Source organism: Halichoerus grypus, chromosome 1 (genome assembly GCF_964656455.1).
Source record: "Halichoerus grypus chromosome 1, mHalGry1.hap1.1, whole genome shotgun sequence".
Lineage (NCBI taxonomy): Eukaryota > Metazoa > Chordata > Mammalia > Carnivora > Phocidae > Halichoerus > Halichoerus grypus.
In genome coordinates, this window is record NC_135712.1 from 93,564,377 (window position 1) to 93,574,932 (window position 10,556).

General features: G+C 40.8%; 1 pseudogene; it reads right to left on the minus strand.

Moving 5' to 3' along the window:
* Positions 1 to 354: 354 nt before the first annotated feature.
* On the minus strand, positions 355 to 1,311 carry LOC118552101 (large ribosomal subunit protein eL6 pseudogene; annotated as a pseudogene).
* Positions 1,312 to 10,556: the final 9,245 nt, after the last annotated feature.

Sequence of the window (10,556 nt, forward strand, 5' to 3'; positions counted from 1 at the left end):
ATGTCCATAGGCGTCTGGTATTTGTCATTTGTTTCTTGATTTCTTTTTTTCTTGCGTTTCACTAGAAGTGTACCCATTTTAAATACTTTTATTTATTTATTTTTTTTTAAAATTTTTTTTTTTTAAGATTTTTTATTTATTTATTTGAGAGAGAGAGAATGAGAGAGAGCAAGCACATGAGAGGGGGGAGGGTCAGAGGGAGAAGCAGACTCCCTGCCGAGCAGGGAGCCCGATGCGGGACTCGATCCAGGGACTCCAGGATCATGACCTGAGCCGAAGGCAGTCGCTTAACCAACTGAGCCACCCAGGCGCCCTTTAAATACTTTTAAATAACTTGTTTGGTTTCATTGATTTTACTATACTGTTTTCATTGATATCCCTTTTTTTCTTTATGGTTTCCTTCTACTTGCTTTGGGCTTAATTTTTTTTTCTAGTTTTTTAAGGTAGAAGCTTAGATCATTGATTTGAAACCTTTTTCTTTTTCTTTCTTTTTTTATGGATCAGTTATTTAATTAGGTTCTTTGCAAGAAATTTAGAACATCAATTTGTGAGAATAAACTCCATTTGTGAGAGAAAACACAGAGTGGAGGTAGCCCTGAAGCTGAGGAATGGCTTTGATTTTTGGCATAATTTGCAAGTCCACAGCTTTCTGATCAACCTTGCACTGCTCTGTAATCTCATATTTCTCTTTCTTTGTGTGGAAGATCTCACCCTCCTGGTGTCTGGGGTTATGTGGGTTCTTCTTCTTGAAATAAGCATCAGTGAGATGTTTTGGGATTTTCACACTGCTGATATCAATATTGGTGGAGGTGGCAATGATAAATTTCTGGTGGGTTCTATGCAGAGGAACTTGATTGAGGGCCAGAGGTCCGGTCACAGGGAACAAGCCACTGCTCAGTTGCTTTAGGAAAACCACCCTCTTTCCTCTGTGGTGCCCAGTGAAGATGATCAAAATGGTCCCAGGAGTGATGCTAGCTCACAGTTTTCTCACATGCGGACTGAAGGGTTTTTTGCCATGGCTCAACAGCATTTGAGGCACATCTTCAGTAAGATAATACCTAAGCATTTTGCAAAATTTAACCACTTGGGTACCACCATTCTCATTACCACCAACTGGTTTTATAACAGTAGCAAGAACCTTTTCCTTCTTTTTCTTTTCAACCCTGGATTTAGCTGCTTAATACTTCCTGTCATATGTACATGGCCTTTCTGGAATACACAGCCGATGGGGAATAGCTGTCAATTCCTCTGACTAGGACAGGGTTTCGGCTGCAATGGGGCTTCCCCTTCCTTGACGTTTTATCCTTGAGGTTATACTTCTTAACCTTGCCACTAGTATCAGCAGTCTTGGCTTCAGATTTCTTCTCCTTAGTATCTGGCTTCTCAGCTTTTTCACCTACCGTCTTGCAAAATGGGAAAGAGCAAAACTTTCTCTTTTTTCTAATATAAACATTTAGTGCTATAAATTTCTCTCTAAGCACTGTTTTAGCTATATGCCCCCAAATTGATATGTTTTATCTGTATTTTCATTTAGTTTGATATATATATATATATATATTTCAAATAGGCTCCACGCCCTGCATGGAGCCTAAAGCAGGGCTTTAACCCATGACCTTGAGATCAAGACCCAAGTCAAGATTAAGAGTTGGATGCTTAACCAACTGAGCCACCCAGGCACCCCCAAAATATTTTCTAATCATTCATTTGACCTCCTTGTAGACCCATGGGTTATTTAGAAGCATGTTGTTTAACTTCCAAACATATGGGGATTTACCAGCTACCTTCCATTTTAGATTTCTATTTTAATTCTGTTGTAGACAGAAAATTTAGTATGATTTCAATTCATTTAAAAAAAGGTTTATAGCTAGAATATGATTTATCCTGGTGAATGTTCTATGTGCACTTGGATAGTATTCTGCTGATTGGACAGAGTGTTCTATAGATGGAAATTAGATCACATAGGCTAATAGTGTAATTCTCTTCTACATCTTTTCTGATTTTTCTACTTATCCTGAGACAGTAGTGCTGAAGTCTTTATATCTGTAGGACAGTATTTCTCCTATCAAGTCTAACAGTTTTTGCTTCATGTATTTTGAAGTTGTGTTCTTAGGTGCATCCATATTTAGGATTTTTTTTTTTAAGATTTATTTATTTATTTTGAGAGAGAGAGAGAGTGCTCTTGTGAGAGCAGCGGGAGGGGCAGAGGGAGAGGGAAAGAGACAGATTCCCCACTGAGCATGGAGCCCTGAGCAGGCTCCATCTCTTGACCCTGAGATTATGACCCGAGCCAAAAACAAGAGTGGGATGCTTAACTGACTGAGCCACCCAGGTGCCTCCAGAGCAATTCTTAATAGGGATTGAGCTACAATGGTTAACAAGTTCTCAGGAAATTATTATTCTAGCCAGGAATCCACCGTTGGTGGAGAATGGCAGCTATGCTTATCCAAAGTTACACTGGGAGATGAGGAAATGAAGTTGCACTTGGAGTCCCAGTCTGAGGAAAACCTCACACTCATCTGTGTCATTCTCTCTCCCCTCTAGGATGTGATTATTTGTCAGGGTGGAGAAAATGTGTGCTGCTACACACAATATAGATCTCATGATGTTGAAAAGTCCAACACAGAAGACTACATATGATGATTCCATTTACACGAAGTTAAAAAGAGGCAAAATTAATCCATGGTGTCAAAAGTGAGTACTGTGGGGAAAGGAGGAGTCAGGTGCTTGGGAGATGCATGGGGAGCTTCTAGATGCTGGTGTTCTACTTCTTGGTCTGACTGATGTCACAAGGGTAGGTTCCCTTTGTGATGATTCACTGAGCCATGCACTTATGATATGAACATTTTTCTCTAGGTATGATACACTTTACTTTAAAAGTTTGTTTTAAAATATTTGTTGTGCATGTATACATTTCTAAATTAATTATCCAATTGAACTGTTCTAGCAGCAGAACATTGAAAAGCAACAGGAAATTGGTCACACACATTTTTTTAAGCTTTTATTTATTTATTTGAGAGAGAGAGAGAACAAGCAGGCAGAGGGGGAGAGGGAGATACAGACTCCCCACTGAGCAGGGAGCCCTATGCAGTGCTCAATCCCTGGACCCTGGGATCATGACCCCGAGCCGAAGGCAGACGCTTAACCGACTGAGCCACACAGACGCCTCTGTCACACACAACATTAAGGCAAACCGCCTTCTCTAAATGCACAGTTCTTGGCTGCCTTCATCTGCCGGGGGATCTTATGTTGCCCCAGCAGTGATTAAGTTTTAGAGCACAAATGTATTTGGAAAAAAATTCCCATAATTGCATATCCTATTAAGAAAAAAAAAAAAAAAGCACCCAACAGGAAGGAAATGGAATTGTTCTCAGCAGCCTAGAACAATGTCTTGGGTTGCTTCCTCTTTGTAACATGGTGGGTGGGAGTAGGGTAAACAAAATGAGCATCCTGGTGGATTTTATTTTAGGCAAGTTTAACTTGAGCTATGATAAGTGCAAGAAACTTCAGAGAGAAATGGAATGCTTAGTTGATATTGTCCTAGATGTTATGGCTTGGTGCTGGAAGCCTCTATCACAGAGGCCCAAAGAGTTATCCTTTTGTCCCTTTCCTTTCTACTCCAACAGTTAGTGGTTATTTTTCACTTGGATTGGTAAACTCCTAGAGGGCAATATTCTCAGTTTTGGAAAGCATCTGTTGATGGCAAAAAAGAAACAGAGAGGGGTGCATGGGTGGCTCAGTCGTTAAGCATCTGCCTTCGGCTCAGGTCATGATCCCAGGGTCCTGGGATCGAGCTCTGCGTCGGGCTCCCTGCTCAGCGGGAAGCCTGCTTCTCCCTCTCCCACTCCCCCTGCTTGTGTTCCCTCTCTCGCTGTGTCTCTCTCTGTCAAATAAATAAGTAAAATCTTAAAAAAAAAAAAAAAAAAGAAACAGGGAATGAGTGATGGCAGCTGTAAAATCCTCGCTGGCTGGACAAACACGATCTCATTGGTCTTTTCTTTTCTTTGCCTCCCCAATCTCGCCTTCTGGTTCTCTCTCTCCAAGTCCCACAATCATCGGTGTTTTGTCTCTAGGGCACATAGGGTTTGGCTTTGTAGTTGCCCTATCCCCCTCCAGACTGGAAACTTTCCAGTGCCAGAGACCATAGCTCTTTGAATAGAAATTTATCTCCTGCACCTTCTCTGTTCTTGTATGGTGGAGGCTCTTTCTTCGCTCCTTCCCTGGACTGAGCTGCCTGGGGGCAGAGGCTGCAGGTCCCTTATGTTGTATTTCCATTGGTACCTAGCAGGGGTTCAGGAAGTGCTGGCTGGCTGAATGAAGAAAAGAAGGGTTGGTTGGGGCGCCTGGGTGGCTCAGTTATTAAGCGTCTGCCTTCGGCTCAGGTCATAATCCCAGGGTCCTGGGATGGAGCCCCGCGTTGGGCTCCCTGCTCCTCGGGAAGCCTGCTTCTCCCTCTCCCACTCCCCCTGCTTGTGTTCCCTCTCTCGCTGTGTCTCTCTGTCAAATAAATAAATAAAATCTTAAAAAAAAAAAGGGGATGGTGGATCAGGTCACTGTTAAAACTCATATGCATCTTTCTAAACCCTTATGTGTGTGACATGTGTCTGCATGTTCACTGAAGTAGGAAAAGGTATTAAACAAATGAGATCATACCATATGTACCTTGCACTTCAAATATACAAAAATCAATAACCTGGAAAAAGAACATGTGCGAAACCAAAGGTTTAGTATTTTTCCAGAAGAACAAATCACTGATCAGCTTATGATTTTGAATCATATTCCTGTTCATCAACTTAAAACTTCAAAATGCAAACTTGTGTTAACCTTAGACTAGGTGAATGCCAAATGCATGCCACAGACAAGGATTTCCACATTGCAGTGTGTTCGATGATCAATGTAAAAGGGGATCAGAAGAAGATTTCATCATTAACTTTCCCATATCTTCAAGTATACGCCCTCACCTCTTACAATTATGAGACTTTATACTGGAAATAAGAAGTAAAATCACTATCAAGCAAATTAGTCTAAAACTGAGGGAAAGCAGTGTGTATGTAGAAACTGGTCTACGAACTTCTGTGACCATGTAGACACATGCCACACACATAAGGGCTTAGAAAGATGCATATGAGTTTTAACAGTGATTGTCCCTGGAGGGTAGGTTTGGGAGTTTTCTGTTTCCTTATTTTTGCTCTTGAGTATTTTCTAAGTTTTCTGTAATAAGAAAAAATCTCAAGTTATTTTGAAACAAGAGGGGGGTTGTGGTTAGTACATGCAAATCTGAGGATTCTTAGAAATATTCAGAGAAGGTGATGGTCACTCCAATAGCCACATCATTCTCCTTCCCTCTGGACGTGCCCATTTCTAGTGGTCAGTGTTGTCCATGATGCAAATTTGATGGTGTTGCTTCCCTGCTTTGAGTCACTCCCCTCCAAAGGGATGTCAGTATCACTGTTCATATTTACTGTCCTATGTAAGTCGGTCACCTTTCAGTTCCAAGTGACAGAAACCTCACTCAAAGTAGCTTAAGCAAAAATGAGGAATTTGTTTATTCATGTAACTGAAGAGTCCAAGGTTGGCTTTAGGCAGGGCTAGATTTAGGAGTTTAAAGATGGTATTAATACCTATCATTCCTAGTCCTGCTTTTTCTCATGTTAGTTTTATTTCTAGACAGGCTCTGTCCATGTGGAAGCAATACAGCCATTGGCAACCCAAGGTCCTTCAAACTCGGATCCTGAGGAAGGGAGAGGCCTGGGTTGGGTCATGTGCTCCTCCTTGGCCAGTCACTCTAGAATGGAATGAGGCATACAGCAGAGGAGAATGGGTATTTCCGAAAGGAAAGGATTCTAGGCAAACCATGACCTCTTCCCTCTCCAGACTCATCTCTCTCTCTCTCTCTTTTGGTCCTGCCAGGACCTTTACTGGATGGTTCCTTCCAGAGGGGGAGAACACGTGCCCACGTGGCTGTGGTCAGCAGGGCAGCGGGAGGTTCCAGCACGGTCACTTCTCCAGGCATGCAGACTTGAGCAGCTTCTCCATCAGGTCGGTGTGGGCCAGCCCCCTCGGTGTACGGGCCTGCAGCAACCCCATGTAGGCCTCCCACTTGTCGGCGATCTTGCTACGGTGAAGCAGCACATAGGGATGGTCATGGCGGCAGCACGTAGGGATGGTCATGGCGGCAGCACAGCAGCAGGCAGGTTCCCTGGGCTGTCCGACCATCAGTCACACTCCATGATTCTCCAGACTCATCTCTTTCCCAGCTGCACCTGAACTGTTTTCAGTTCCAGGAACAAGGCAAACTCACTTTGTTGTCTTATTTTGTGCATCTCATTGCATTGGCCGCAAATAGCCTTCCTCTATTCTTTACCTACTGCCAACTCATCCTTCAAGCTCTTCCTAATCCTCCCTGTCTGGACTGGGTATACATTTATGTGATCCCACAAGCATGTCCTTGATACTCTTGACATCACACTACACTCTGTGGCAAGTACTTGTTTCCATAAGCACTTGTCCCTCACTGAACTAGCTCCTTGAGTTCAGTGATTGTATAATGAATGGCCCACGAATGCTTATTGCATGATTGGAAGATAACCTCAGTATGAATAAGATCGTGCCCTGCTTCCCTCATTTATAAAGTTCCTAAAAAATAATCTTGAATTTTGAATATTTTACTTATTTTAAAGTAATCTCTATACCCAATGTGGGGGTCAAGCCCACAAGTCCAAGATCAAGAGTCATACACTCTACCGACTGAGCCAGACAGGAACCCCAAGGTATAATCTATTTTAAATAAAACCTCACACATGTAATTTGCTACATATGTGTTAATGAAGTAGACATGAGATGTGAATATTAAATACCAAATTATGCTGTATTAAGTATCACTGGCCATTGAATATAATGTTACTGTCCTATTTGAAATATTGCCACCAATATCTGGTTAGCTAGGTCAGGGAATCTTAACCCGGAGTCCAGACCTCCAAGAGATTTAAGGGTAGAATTCAGAGGATATATGCACTTGCATGGGAACAAGAATTATTTTTTCTAAACTGTAAGTGGAATTTAGTATTTATTCTGCGCATAAATACAACAATGCAGAGCTGTATCAGGCAGTGACTGTGACTCTGTCAATAACAGAAAGCAGGTATTTTCATATCTCATTAGTTGTTGCAGAGATCTCAATATAGTGTTTATGCTACTTCGAGGTCAGAGCGGTTATTAAATCTCTTGCTAGATGTGGGTATTAAATGAACACATTTATTATTGTATCACACATTTATGTATTTTGCTAACTTACACTTCAATATAATTGGTTTTCTTTGTAATCCCATGCATTTCATTTTCTGCACTTAAAAATATTATTCTGAAAAAGGGTCCATGGTACAAAAAAGTTGAACGGATCTTGGCATTCGCTTAACATGAAATGAGACCAACGTGTGGTGATCTGACTCGAGAAACTTTGCCCTCTTGCCCTCTGTACTGCCAGGCTAAGAATAGAGATTACAGGCCTTTTGGACAATCCTAAAACTATAGATCTAAGAAAAGATGTTCTTTCTCAGATTGAGAATCTGTTTGGATGGAAAAGCCGTGTGACTTACTTCGTTTCAAAGGGTCCCCAGGGTAGGCTGGAAGAGTGGAGTAAATGCATTTAGATCTACTCATAAACTCACAACTAAATGCTACAGACATTGGCTTAAGAGTTTGTCCAAGAAAAATTCATTTCTTTGTGTAGTATCTGCATAGATATCTACTAGAATAGGATATGGGTTATCAAAACTGTTAGGACATACTCTGTAAAGTTATGAGATCCTTTCTGATAATTGGTGACAAGGACCTGTCAGAGATAAACTCATTGGAGTATTTGTTCTCTAGGAATTCCTCTTTGGTTTCTTGGTCTTGGTTCCAAGAGGAAGCAGATGGTCCTTAAATTAAGATACTCTGAGGAGATACTGTACAAAGGCATTGGTGCAGGGAGCCGTAACAGGAAGCACACTAGCTTTAGCAACCCCAGGTTAGTGGCAGCAGAGCTGACATTACCCCTTGGCCAGAAGGGAAAAGCACAGGGAACGGCAAATCAAAGGAAATTAGTGAAGGTAAGTTTGGAAGAAGTGATGACAGAGCCAAAAGAATCGATACCCTGACCATCTGTCTCTCTCTGACCAGGACACTCCTTGACCAAACCCACTTAGAAGCCAGGAGGCAAAGGAGCTCACTGCTGTGGTCCATATATCAGCTTCATGGGGAAGAGGGTGGAGAAAAGATGGAGGGGGAGAGATACCCAGCACATTTGACCAGTCCCTACCAGAAGACATAACATACTATTCGATGGGCCAAGAGGGCAGAACTGTAATTTTCAAATTCATGGCTGTGCCTAATAAAATTCTGGCACACAGTAAGTGCTCAGTATTACTGAATGATTAAACTGAGAGCTGAAATGCTGCTGAAACTAAGAGTAAAAGCAAACAGGTGGGAACTAAGTATTCAGTTTTAGACAGTGGACATTTAAAATATTAAGGAGGGGAGATCATCTGGGTGGCTCACTTGTTAGGCTTCCAACTCTTGATTTCGGCTCAGGTCATGTCAGGATCATGAGATCAAGCCTCATGTTGGGCTCCATGCTCAGGGGAAGTCCTCTTGAGATTCTCTCCTTCTGTCTCTGCCCCGCCCACCCCCTTTGCATGCTCTAAAATAAATAAATAAATCTTAAAAAAAAAAGTCATGGAGGGGCACCTGGCTGGCTCAGTCAGGGGAGTGTGTGACTCCTGATCTTGGGGTTGTGGGTTTGAACCCCATGTTGGGTGGAGAGATTACTTAAAAATAAAACCTTTTAAAAAATTTAAATAAATGTTATGGAAATACAGGATTCAGCAATATATTCTGTAGATCAGACAGATAGATAACATAGCTTTGTAATATAATTAAGTACAATTGAGCCTCATTATTCATGGATTCGGTGTTTGGATGTTTGCCTACTCTTTAAACTTTCCTGGTGTTTTCACGGTCACCTGTGGAGTGAAAATTTTGACTTGCTCAATGCATATGTTCCCACTTGAGGTTGAACAAAGTACTTCAGCTCTCATATTATAAATGAGTATCCTTTGCTCTAGTTAGTGCCACGTTTTTTGCATTTTTGTCCTTTCTTTGGTGATTTCCCTATTCAAAATGGCCCTCAGATGTAGTGCTGAAGGGTGTCTAATGCTCGTAATAGGTATACAAGAAGGCTGTGACATGCCTCATGGAGAAAATAACGTGTTAGATGAGCTTTAGTCAAGCGTGAAGTTACAGGGCTGCTGACCGTAAGTTCAATGTTAGTAAATCAACAAAACACAGACACCTGAAACAAGCTTATGTATTGATTAGTTGATAAAAATGTGACCAGAGGCTTGCAGAACAATAGCCCTGTATTTCCCCTAGGAGCAATGGTTCAGCATTAATTCTGTGTTAGTGGTGACTATAAAATCTAACTGCCACGAAGAACAACAATCAACTGTACTTGCTATCTTCCAGTTCCTAATAAAGATTCAAAAAAGAAAATTCAATTTACAAAAGATGATTTTGCTATGTCAGCAACTAACTGGTACTTATAATGCAAAACCAAAGGGGCGGAGAAACATTAAAACCCATCACCACTGCATAATTTTGATGTGTTACATTAAAATTTATTAGTTTCTGAATAGTATTTGACTAAATCCAAATTATTTCAATTCAAGTTGTCTAGAAGGCCATATAGTTGGAAAATTAAAATTAGTGGGAGGGAAAAGTGAAAACAGTCTAATACATTGACTTTAAGAACAATTACATATGCTTTATTCTTATTACCTGGACTCAGCTGGTTAATTCAATCCTTAGTTAGGCCAATTTGTATCTACTCCACAATAAATCCTACATTATCCAAAAGCTTCATGCTTCTACTTACAGTAGCATAGCAAACTTGAAGTTCCTTTAAAAAAAAAAAAAAATCACCATTTCATTGACTAATGTAAACAGCTCCTCCATGCTCTGGCCTAAGAATATTTAATGTTAGCCAACAAAGACAGCCAACTATTCTTCTGAGGTGTCTGATAGTGGCAGCCTTTTGATTTTTATAGTTGTTTAAAGTATACAACCTTGAATAGTAGAAGACACTGAGCTGAAATTTCTAACTCACTTTCTAACCATAGTAAGAATGATATTTTTCCCCAGGGACCACCAAATATATATAAAAATTTGTACTAAATTCTGTAAGAATCCACAAACATCAATGAGAAGCTGACTTTCTTGCCATGCTCCAGATGTCTTTAAGACTAGACATACTACATATATTATAAGAGCTTTAGGATAAATATTGAGTGCCTGGGTATTATCATAGTAGTAAAAGTTAAGTCATTTTTTTATTTTTGAAAAAACAATTTTGGTACCATTACCATACCCCAAAATAGGTATTAGTGCTACTGGTGATTAAGAAGCTCAGAAGCTATAATTATGCATACTCTTACTGTGGAAGTAAGCAGTAGAGCTCTGAAAATGTGAGGGGGAAAACACCCAGGCACTTAAATCAACGAACATTTGCTAGGAGGAAACTT